This window comes from Ixodes scapularis, unplaced genomic scaffold (assembly GCF_016920785.2).
Source record: "Ixodes scapularis isolate PalLabHiFi unplaced genomic scaffold, ASM1692078v2 PGA_scaffold7__128_contigs__length_106722199, whole genome shotgun sequence".
Lineage (NCBI taxonomy): Eukaryota > Metazoa > Arthropoda > Arachnida > Ixodida > Ixodidae > Ixodes > Ixodes scapularis.
Window position 1 is genome coordinate 77,945,185 of NW_024609882.1, and position 10,807 is coordinate 77,955,991.

The window sequence follows — 10,807 nt, forward strand, 5'->3', positions numbered from 1 at the left end:
CACGTGTCGGTGCCCGCGTCTAATGGGGACGGGCGGACAGTGGTTCGAATTGCATAGCACTGCGTGACTCACCAATTTTACATAGCAAAGGAAGCACTTTGCAGGCTCTTTGCAGTGTTGAAGCTACAGAAATGTTGCAGCACTTTTTATTCGGAGCATTATTCGTCCACTCTAATCAATGTTAAGAATGCAATAGTCTAACGTGCGACGTGATTGGACCTGGCTTCCTGTAGCTTTGACTTTTAGTCCATCGTAGAAAGAAACAAAGCATAGCAGTATGGTGCCTGGAACGCGTCTCTGACGGATGCGTTTACCTCGTTCGAAAAAGCGATCCCACGATTTCCTCCTGATTACGCCATAAAAGTGTCATGCTGTCGCCGGCCGCGATCCCGGTGGTGTCCCAGCAGCGGTGGTGGATGTGACAGACACCTGTTCTGCCTGCAGGTCGCTCTTCAGATTGACAGTCCGCGGAAGCTTCGGCAGCCAGGAGTTGGGACGCCGTGACGACAGCGACACTCGCGTCTGCTCGTGCTTTGTGCCGAAACTTCTACGACCAACCTTTAGGATTGTGACATGCGACTGCATGACAACCCGGGTTTTTGTGACGTCATTTGTAGCCACTTTGGGACCACTTGCGATGCCACTTGTGGGCCGAATATAGGACGCTAAACACACCAGTTGCAGACGCCGCGTTCCGTGGCACCATACTAGCACTGACAAGTAAAAGTGCACGGAGCACTTCCTTTAATAACTGAAAGAAAATAAATTATTTGCTTCATGATTGTGGCGAAGCCAGTGATAATACAGAATATGATGCAGCATGAAGGGAGCCTAGAGTGCCTCAATGTTGCTTGCCGTCTGCGTCGCAGCCGGCTACCCAACAAAGAGGCACCCTATATGGCGCGTTCAGACTGGAAGCGGATCCGCAAACGCGAAGCGGGTCCGCGCGTTCTCAACCGCAAAGCGGCTAGGATCGAGCGGTTGGAGCGCGTTTTTGCCAACAGCTTCGGGACCAATTTCTCCCAGCCACTGTCACGAACCGCAAAGCGGCAACCAATCACAACGCGACGCTGACGTGACGTCAGTGACTCTCGAAACAAGATGGCAACCTTCGCTGGTGAGGCGTCCAAGGCGCTGTAGTCCTAGCACTGTAGCACTGTAGTCCTAGCTTTCAACAAATCAACGGAGAAACGTAATGTTCACGTCCGTCACTTGGATCCGCCGCGAAAAGAATTGAGTCGTAATTTAACGGGCTTCGCACCCGTGATTTGGTTCGGGTAAGAGTTCGTTTATTATTCCGGGTGCCACAGCCCAAGCTTGCGGCCTTGTTAGTCTCTGCCCGTAGAACGTCGGAACCCGCTCCCAATCGACCGAAATGTCAGTTTGTCTACCCACTAAGATAGTCGCGTGAACTATTGAAAGCTTTCGACACAGTGCGTGACTACCACGAAGGCCGATAGAGACGTTGTCAGCTTGATTGCGTAGCCAACGTACTACCGCGGAGCGGGCAGGGTATCTGCGCTAGCTAGACCAATAACGTTTACTACTAACAAAATAAATAAAGGGAACCTAATCAAAGAATAAAGTGTACGTACCAGACGATGCAGAGGTAATCCATACGGCGTTTATTTGAGCTTAATGTCAAACAAACAGTAGACTCGATCGACGAGCGAGTGACGAGAGGAGCGAGTCCGCCACCAACGAAGCTACGACCGGCTAGCACCGAACACATTCCATCGCACCAAGGTCCCCCCTACCTCTCAGTCACAACTTCGAAAATGATAAGAGCGAACAACGAGGGGGAAAAACTTTTCAAAAAATCTGGCAACAGCGAAAATCCGCTGAACAAGTTCAACAACATTGGGCGGCCGGCGCCATTGGGAAGGACCCCGTTGCGGCCGGCATGGTTGTTTTGACTGTAGCGTTCTTGTTTCGTCGATCCCTTCGCCTCTGTATGGCTGCAGGTAGCGTTTTCTCGATCACGGGTTGGGTAAACGACCTTTCCCAGCTCCCAGCCGTTAAAGATGACGAGGTATTAGCCCCGAGATGTTCACGTGGCGCCCCCTTACGGCAAACCCGGGTCACGTCACGGCGAGGAGAGAATTTTTCCCCGACTCGCGCCGCTCGCCCTGTGAAGGCTGTAACGACTCTAGCTGTCGGCGCGCTCGTTTCTATCTAATTGTTTTTCGGCGTGTTTTTTGTAGGAAGTGTAAATTTTTATATGTGCCTCTGTTGAGGTATGGCCTGTAGCTACAGGCGAAACTTCAACCAACATTTTAAACATGGTTGAAGGGGCAGGCAACGCATGAATCGGAGTGGTATATGAAAATAAAGATATATGGCCACAATTGCAGGAGTATCACTATAGATTTACATCTCGCACAATAAATGCTGCTGATGGTCTGAATGAATTAGCAGGTTATGTATACTTTTTTTTTGTATCTGTTTGTAAACAAGATTGCCGAAGCAGAAAAGCTGCATGCTGCTGAAGCAACATGCTAAATACAGTCTGGGCCGTGGGGAAAGTATCACAAGACAGTCAAAGTGCAGGGGCAAAGTGAAAAAACAAGGAACATTTTGTTATATACGTTGTTCGCATTTGACCTTTGCTGGATTCGGATAGTATTTCAATAGATTACACGGGGGGCACCTGTGGACTTGTTTCTATCAACCCTCAAGTAATGTATGACAAACGGAAGCGAAGGTGTCTAGCCCGTTATTAGTCCCCTAACCCCTAAAATTGAGATTTTACTTAAATCGAATTGTCCTAAAGCTAAAATACCAGAAGCTTTTCTCACGCAGACTGTCGCTTTTCACAGGTTCCACATTTTCTGCTACTAGTGCTGCATCTACCACTGGACAAACAATCGAATGCTTGTTTTTACTCCTGTTTTCCTCTGTTGTAAGAGGGTCCAGGTGTAGGGAGTTTGGAGGCAGAGGAAGCTTTTGAAGACCTGCAGCAGTGTCTCTTTTAATTGGAAATGACAATTCAGACTAAACGGTGTATTTTTCGAATGCCCAAGGCTGGAATAAAAATGTCCGTAAAAAGTATAAACATTCCAAATTACGGCACTATTGCTGTGCATATTTTGGGCAGTTCAATACATATCATACAGGCAACTTGGGGCAATTAGGCCGTCTTTGCTGCTACCATACAAACTAATTTCCAGTAATTGTGCATCTTCTGAGAAATAGGCCTGCATACGCGTATAAACTATATAATTCACGAAGAAGCTACATTTATGTAAAACAACCTTGTTCCACGAGCACTTCAAAGATAATCAGACACAGGGCCTTTAAGACATCTGCGAACCTGCGTATACAGAGTGGCAGCGCAAAGTTGGGGTCGCGAGCTAATTTGCCGACCGCCCAAAGGCCCATGATATAAATTCCCCTTCAAATGCCTTGAAAGCGGGATGTAATATCGTTCTAAATCATGAACAGGCAAGGAACAGAATTCCAGCGTCTGAAACACTGGCGCCACCGCTTCACCGATCCCTCGCAAAATTGCCTTGTGTCGTGTGGACGAACGGGGAGGTTCATCGGCGGAATTTCCTCCGCCGATAGCTTTCGGGATTTGTAACCCAATTTTAAAGGTAAAAGGGACGAGCAGGCTTATAAAATGTACGGAAGCACATCAATATCGGCCTAACTCAACGTCCTGTAGACCAGGTAAACGAAGTCCAGCTCCTCGAAGAGCTTGCGGCACACAACGCCAAACCAGGAAACCGGAGCTGGGAAGCGAACCGATGCGAGATCGCGGAGCGGAGTCATCGCCCTGACGTCACGGTGCACCTCACCCAATCAGGGCGCGGTGACCGCAGCGACGCTTGTGTTCGCTCTCGGGGCTAATATCGCTTCTTCAAGAGCCGATTGGACTCGGAACGACAATTCGACAGAAGTTACAACTTTCTCGTTGAGGGGTTCGTGGTCGCCGCATCTATAAAGGCCAACTACGCAAGAAAAAGGTAATTACTAAGATCTTTGTAGTTACCACATCCAACATGTGCTAGTATGCATCAGAAAATGATAGGAACCGGTTATAATTTACGGGCTGTAGTTAGAAGTCGCCAGTACTCTCCGGATGTGCGACAAAACAGGCGCAGGGGTCCCGCTTCGCTGTCGCTCGGACAGTCGCGCGATAAAGCACACCGCATAAAAGCGACGAGCGAGCGACCAAGGCGATAAGCGTCGTTTTCTAGAAATCCCAAACCAAGCGACGCGACAAGCGACAGTGAAACATTTTCGTTGCTCGTATAGCCGACTTTCGTCGCTTGTGCCGTCGCTCGACTCGTCGCTCGTCAAATCGCGTTTTTTTACTTGGAATTAAGACTTAAAATTTCAATGCGCAAATTAACCAGTAAAGGACGTATTCGACACAAGTTCCTACTTGATACGTCGAGTCCCTTTTTCTTGAGGGGGATTTTAGAGTTGGGAAATGTAGAGCAGCAAATTTTGCAGTGAAGCAGAAGTTGCAAGCGCGTGCATTTTGCTTTGCATAAAGCACGCGTTGCACAGATGTCTGCGCTACAGGCAGGTTAAAGCGTCAGGTCGTATGGCTTCATGCGTACCTAACATATAATTCACATGCGCAAGTTTGAAGCACCGCGAGCTCGTGCATACCTGAAGCTAGGCGCTCGCCAAGCTGTCACGTTCACAAGCAATACCACGAGCAACATTATATTGTATTTGAAGCCTTGATTTCTTCAAACTAGCTGAAACTTGAAAACTCTACCTCCAAACGCAACAAAGTGAGATTAAAAACACCCGACTCAAACACCCAAGGAGCGTAGCGTGAGAACGGTTCGTGTTCCGTTTTTGCACTTCAGCAGGGAAACGTTGGCGCGGCTAAGCCGCCGTCAACCGATAACGAGTACATTTCCGAATATGTAACTTATGGTGAATTCCACTCGTAGATCTGGAGCGCCTTCCAAAATCCGCGAGGGAGGCAAAATTCCGCTCCGTGGGACCCGCTCCGAATCGACGAGGGGAAGATAAACTTGCATTTTTGGAGCGACCTCTCCCCACACCCCTTCTCCCTCCGCCGTAGAAAATGGCCGCTGCTCGAACTTGACCAGTACCCCCAACGCCTCAGCCGGCTGATCTTTCCAATGACCAGTGACGACTGTCACTGCTTAGCTGCAGAAGTAACACGCGACACAGGCCGGGCGAAACTGTCCGTACCACGGCGCCCATGTCACAAATAACGAAGAAGTCCGCGTTCGGCACCGTCACATACCTTTCGGCCGCCTCGAAGCGGCGGGGCACGGACAGCGATTGCCAGCGGTGGAGTTCAGATTTGTAGTACGACTTTAATAAACTCAGAGGTAACAAACCATCACTTGCGCGGTCACTGCCTAACCACTTCTTGTTTTATTTCACGAGAAAACGCCGACGGAATGCAGTGCAAAAAGGTAAACAATCACTGGCTGCAGAATGAATAGGCCTAACCTTGCATCTTCCTCCGGCTTTTCTGTCGTTCTTTTTCTCGTTCTTCCTCTCGCATTCACAGATGTCAGCGCTTACGATTTGCCATGCTCCACATTCCCGGCTTTTTATCCCTGATCTACGCGAAGTAGAAGCGTTCGAGCCGTCACAATCCAGAGTAAACAACCGACGCACCCGCACAGTTCCAACTCCACGACCCGACCGGCCCGCCGATCTCTCCAACCTCGCCGCGCATGGGCACCGCCGATTTAGACGGAAATCACGTGGGCCGCTCTGTCAACTTCCGGAGAGATCTGTGAAACCCCACAGTGCAAGTTCGGCAGAGTTTGGGGCGCTCCGTGGAGCGGGCGCTGCCAGAGATCTACGAGCGGAAGATGACCAACTTGAGCCAGATCTGCGAACGGAATATGCGCGCTCCAAATGGAGCGCTTTTGGAGCGCTCGAGACCTGCGAGCGGAATTCACCATTAATGCCAGACTTGTCCAGATACCTACTCTGCTTACAGAGGGGTACGCAGCAGTACGTTGGCATCGTGGGCAGGAATTGACCAGCGTCTACGGCCAACGCAGCGTATGCAGCGACGCGCACTACACTGTTAAAAATGAGTCGTGAAATTTACGAGGAAAGTTCTGGCAGCTCTATTTCCAAACATTTCCCGTCAAAATAACGTACAATCATTTTTTTAAAATTATGTGGGAAAAGTTGTCAAAAAGACGGGGCACCGCATTCTTAGTTTACGAGCATAGACGTGAAAATGACGATTGAATCGTTTTCAAATCTTCCCCCGTGAAAATAACGTACTGTCGTTTTTCTAAATTGACTAGGAAAGTCGTCATTTTTATTTGCGGCTTTGTAAGTGAAAATTACGAGGAAATCTCTGGCAGCTCTATTTCCAAACATTCCTCGTGAAAATGACGTACCAGCGTGTTCTGAAACTGTGTGAGAAAACCATAAAGAAAAGGTGGATTGCATTTTTCAGCTGAAAGTATGTATGTGTAGCATACAGTCATTATGATCAGTGTTCTTCGTGTAATTATAAAGACAAAAATTGAAAGATTACTCATCACTTTATTCAAGTTTCCGAGCTTCCTCACTGTACACTCTCCTTGGTGATGATGGTGTGCCATTACATCCTGCGGGAAAAGAGAAGAGAAAATTACCCTATGCCACCCTATGATATAACGTCACATAACTCGCTCAAAGGACTATGAGAGGAAAGCAAGAAAGATAGTAACAGCTTCATCCTGACAAAAGGGTGAGGAAAATTGGACAATAGCAATTCTGAAAGTCTGATATGTCAGACATTGCTGTTGTGCCTTCTTTGCATGCCCAGGGCTATGCTACAGGTAATAGTCTTCACTGCAGGGCACAACATTTATTACATCAAACCTTAGGCACCATAAAGAAAATGTGTGACAAACAATAGCCTTTTCCAGATTCAAGGTTGCAGCTGCTACACTTGAAGCCCATATGGATTGATGAAGGCCACAGCGAAAACATCCGCAAATGGCCATTTTTCAGGGCTGTGCTAATATTAAAATTTTCTTATAGCAGTTTAGTATTATACGGTATTTGATATTGGTTTCAACATTATTCGTACTACTGTAAAAGGCTTAATTTTTGCAAAGGCTTACTGTTTGCGAGTTTATCGAAATTGCTTTAAATTGGTCATGCAAATAAGTAACCCCATGGCTACGAATACATTGAACATTACTCCTCATTGTGAAATTTTGTTCCCACAAAGTATTTCCAAAACTGACACTTCACAAAATGTATGAAATATCAAGCTCGCGAAAATAAAGTCGTTTACGCCAGTCGAACATTTCAAAGCGCTCGTAAAGTCACCATTGCAATGAATTGGCTTTGTTCAGTGCGCTTCCCCGCATGTGCACTGCGCTGCGGAGAAGCGAAACCCATGGAGCAGACTCCGCAATCGCATTAATCGCGTTAACACCCAACACCACCTATAGAATAATAAAAGCCTGGGCATCGCCTCCTCTCCCTTCATGAAACGTCATCACAGTCGGATGGCGCTAACTCGGCTACTGGGCCGAGTCCGACCTTCGACGCCCTGATGGAACACGAGCCCCGGCCGAACACTGACGCAGCACTCGTGCCCAATCTCAGGCCTCAATCGATCTGGCTGTGATGACGGTGCGGAGGCCTTCTGCTTATCTAGGTGGTGGTGTAACACCCGGTCGCAAGAATCTCGCTTTGTCGCAGTGCAGACTCATACTTTGGTGGGAAATGCACACCTCTATAGCGGAGAGGTTTTGACGTGTACACAGGATGAATTAGGAAAAAAATTTAAAAATGGTTACGTGAATGTTTATGCATCTGATGGATGTCGGTACTCCCCTCAAGGTCAAATTTAGAAGACAAATAACACTGTAGCTATTCTGTTATCAAGAATATGTATTAGGCTGCAATGTCCTAACATGCTATGTCACGACATTGCAGCAACAATTCTAATTTGAAATTGAAGGATGAGCATGGCGAGAAGGCCATCAAATCGTATATTTATACTCACAACCTCTATGTGGGCCTTGACCTGATGATAGCCAGAGCCACTACATAATCTGGATCAGAACTAACCGAGCTTTGGCAGTGGGGCGATGATAACGAGATCAATTAGAATTTCATTTAAAAAGTATATGTATTGCCCTCATGCTGATTATGTAAACTTATAAATCTATATGCCCATGCAGCATGCTGCTGACAAGCATAAATAAATGACAAGCTTTGCTTGCTGCCTTGATTACAACTGTGCAGCTTAAGCAGATCCTTGAGAATTTTAAGAGAGCATTCAGTTTGGTAATCAAAATTATTCACTTCTAACTTTATTTCAGTGGATGACTACCTGCCTCTGATATTAGGTATTTTTTTGTACCATACCTAAAGTTACTATTCGTGCACAATCATGCTCCTTCACTGACATATTACTGCATTTTGAAAACATATGTACTAAAGTAATCAAAGCAGCCTACAGCTAAACAAGTGATACCAACGCTGTCAGGATGGCTGAGGCTAGCATGACGGCACTAAGTAACAGGCTTGGAGAGAGGTGCAGACACTGTGATATTCAACTGAAAAGTTAATAAGCTCAAATCATTATACACTTTAAGCCCAAAATTCATGATTCACACATGCCTATTATTCTCAGTATGAAGCCAAAGGCGAACCAAGTAGTAGTCCGTTAATTTATTACCGAAATAGAATACAATTTGAATACCAAACTGGATGCTTTGCTTATTTTTGGAAGGTTGCGATAAAAAATGCACTAAAGTGGGTGAAAAACAAAGCCTTGTAACACAATCATGTGCATGATTACATTCTACAAGTCGTTTTACATGTATACACATCATTCTATATCAAAGCTAACAGAATTTTCAAAAAAGGCCGCGAGAGTTATCAGAATGTCTTCTTCATTGTGCATTCGTAGGACTCTGTGGACATCAGTAAAGGGGATAACCGCCACAGTATGTTGACTAATTGACGAAAATTTGTTAGCTTTGTAACTAATGGCTTTATCGGCCATGCTGCAACAGCAGTGTTAAAAGCCAGCCAATATTAAAGGCTATCCTGACTTAAACAATTCACGAAATGCCAAGCGGCTTCCACATATTCATTGTCCAACTTTTGTGTTTTAATGTCGGATGCAAAAACCGCGCTCAGGAGCTCAAGAATTTGTGCCGTTAATGGTGGGTGGGAGAGTGACATAGTCGTACTGGGCACATCGTCACTATCTCGACAGTGTGTCCTTGGTAGATGCATCCGCGTCATACTTCCAAGATAAACAAGGTGCGTCCGAAGCAACCACGTCCGCACAACATCCTGAGGTCTTCCTTGAGTACGCAATTTTCGAATCGGGTGACAAAAAAAGCAAATTTTTAGCATTCCATATCTTGAACCTTGTTGCTATACAGAAACTCTGTTAGTCTAATATTTACTGCCTTTGAAACTAGAATTGAAACGTATCCCATAAAACAATTAATTAAAAACATTACTAAAACAATTTTGTTCATTAGTTTTGATTAACATTCTGCAACGGTTATCCCCTTATCTAATGTCCTCCAAGCCCCACAAACACACAGTGAGGGAATCATTTAAGTAACTCGTGCCGTTTTTTTTTGTTTTTTTTTAATTTCATTCGAATCAAAATGGACAGCTTTGTATACATGTATATAAAAATATTGAATGCATGTCCATCCCACTATAGAGGTCCACCTTTTCCTTAGGTAAAACTGGATCAAACTGGAGAAGGCCAGTTTTACATAAACCCCCAGCATGGTATGTACCAAGGGCCGCCAGAAATGATTGCTCACCTCAGAACACTCTGTGCGGCTTGAAGAAAGCGGCTTGCGGTCTTTGACAATGGGTCTACCCGCTTGGTGCAGCTGGGACCTGCAAGAAAGTTAACGCAGCTTGCCATATACCAGAAAGTAACAAAGACAAGGCCAGTATTACATAAACCCCCAGCAGGCATGCACCAAAGACCGCCGGAAATGATTGCTCACCTCACTGAACACTTTGTGCGGCTTGAAGACAGCGGCTTGCAGTCTGACGGTAGGTCAACCCGCTTGGTGTAGATGGGAACTGCGAAAAAGTTAATGCAGCTTGCCATATATCAGAAAATAACAAAGACAAGGTCAGTATTACATAAACCCCCAGCATGGCATGCACCAAAGACAGCCAGAAATTATTGCTCACCTCATAGAACACTTTGTGCGGCTTGAAGACAGCAGCTTGCGGTCTGAAGGTGGGTCAACCCATTTGGTGTAGATGGGAACTGCGAGAAAGTTAATGCAGCTTGCCATGTACCAAAAGGAACAAAGACAAGGCTAGTATTACATAAACCCCCAGCATGGCATGCACCAAAGACAGCCAGAAATGATTGCTCACCTCATAGAACACTTTGTGCGGCTTGAAGACAGCGGCTTGCGGTCTGACGGTGGGTCAACCCGCTTGGTGTAGATGGGAACTGCGAGAAAGTTAATGCAGCTTGCCATATACCAGAAAATAACAAAGACAAGGTCAGTATTACATAAACCCCCAGAAGGGCATGTACCAAGGACCTCCAGAAATCATTGCTCACCTCAGAGAGCACTCCACGCGGCTTGAAGAGAGCGGCTTGCAATTTTTGTTGCTGGGACCTGCAATATATTTAATACAGCCTGGCGTATACCACAAAGACAAAGCCAGTAATACATAAGCCTACAGCACATGTCCCAAGGACCACTACAAATGCACGCTCACCTCATGGAACATTCTATGTGGCTTAAAGAGAACGGCTTGCAATCTGTAATGGTGCGTGCACCTGTTTGGTGCAGCTGGGACCTGCAATAAATTTAGTACAGCT